This window comes from Oncorhynchus mykiss, chromosome 13 (genome assembly GCF_057628025.1).
Source record: "Oncorhynchus mykiss isolate SJ-2025 chromosome 13, ASM5762802v1, whole genome shotgun sequence".
In the NCBI taxonomy this organism is placed as follows: domain Eukaryota; kingdom Metazoa; phylum Chordata; class Actinopteri; order Salmoniformes; family Salmonidae; genus Oncorhynchus; species Oncorhynchus mykiss.
In genome coordinates, this window is record NC_143034.1 from 83,842,382 (window position 1) to 83,843,870 (window position 1,489).

The 1,489-nt window shown below is 47.5% G+C and overlaps 1 protein-coding gene across 1 annotated transcript in view; it reads left to right on the top strand.

Annotated features, from left to right (window-relative positions):
• The first annotated feature begins 1,137 nt into the window (after window positions 1-1,137).
• The window catches only part of LOC118947116 (uncharacterized), a 62,094-nt gene continuing 61,742 nt past the window's right edge, over window positions 1,138-1,489 (top strand). Inside the window, exon 1 of the mRNA XM_090194510.1 lies at window positions 1,138-1,489. This exon is cut by the window's right edge and continues 617 nt beyond it. The gene's annotated coding sequence lies outside the window, so the exon portion shown is untranslated.

Sequence of the window (1,489 nt, forward strand, 5' to 3'; positions counted from 1 at the left end):
TGACCAGTATAGTCTGGGATACACTGTCCTGTCCTGACCAGTATAGTCTGGGATACACTGTCCTGTACTGACCAGTATAGTCTGGGATACACTGTCCTGTACTGACCAGTATAGTCTGGGATACACTGTCCTGTACTGACCAGTATAGTCTGGGATACACTGTCCTGTACTGACCAGTATAGTCTGGGATACACTGTCCTGTACTGACCAGTATAGTCTGGGATACACTGTCCTGTACTGACCAGTATAGTCTGGGATACACTGTCCTGTACTGACCAGTATAGTCTGGGATACACTGTCCTGTACTGACCAGTATAGTCTGGGATACACTGTCCTGACCAGTATAGTCTGGGATACACTGTCCTGTACTGACCAGTATAGTCTGGGATACACTGTCCTGTACTGACCAGTATAGTCTGGGATACACTGTCCTGTACTGACCAGTATAGTCTGGGATACACTGTTCTGTACTGACCAGTATAGTCTGGGATACACTGTCCTGTACTGACCAGTATAGTCTGGGATACACTGTCCTGTACTGACCAGTATAGTCTGGGATACACTGTCCTGTACTGACCAGTATAGTCTGGGATACACTGTTCTGTACTGACCAGTATAGTCTGGGATACACATATACCACCCCCCCCCCCCCCTCCCTCCCCCACCGGGCCCCCAGCTAACACAGCTGACTCTAATAATCACCCAAACCACGATCTTCAGTTTAGAAAACAATCTGATTAAAAGATGAATGATTCATGAGATAAAAGTGTGACAACAATAAGGCCCCTCAAAGACTGGAGCTGCTGCCCATCCCTGATCTAAACTAAGGATTTTTTTTTTTTATTCATTGTGATTGGCTGTAAATCATCTAGACTGGTGTGTGTGTTTTTAAAAGATGACATTACAGACTGCATAGTTGACATTTAATTCCCATGGGTTGGGTTTAGTATTTTGTACAGTTGTGATTGACACTAAATCCATCTGTCATTTAACACTGAAATGTCATTCATATCAACTCGTTACCGACATAGTTGCCTGGCGGGCTGAAGAGATACGGGATAGGCTCTAATCCTGTCTTTTGTCCCGCGGGGCAGTTATGTCGGTAATGAATAAAAGGGGAATTCTGGATCACGTGATAGAGCGAGCGTGTGAGTTCTAGTTCACACCTGTCCGTGAAGCTGTTGACGGGTTGTGCTGTGCGTGGTGTGTGTCACTTTGCGCTCCCCGGAGAGAGAGAGAGACGGGTTGTGCTGTGCGTGGTGTGTGTCAATTTGCGCTCCCCGGAGAGAGAGAGAGACGGGTTGTGCTGTGCGTGGTGTGTGTCACTTTGCGCTCCCCGGAGAGAGAGAGAGAGAGAGACGGGTGAGAAAGTGCGTGAACAACCGGACCGGTAACCGGAAATAATAATGGACATGGCGGGACCGGTCAGTCATCAGCAACGGATAATTGCTTCAGGTTGGAGTCCCGTGAGTCTGTCTGACTTAACCGA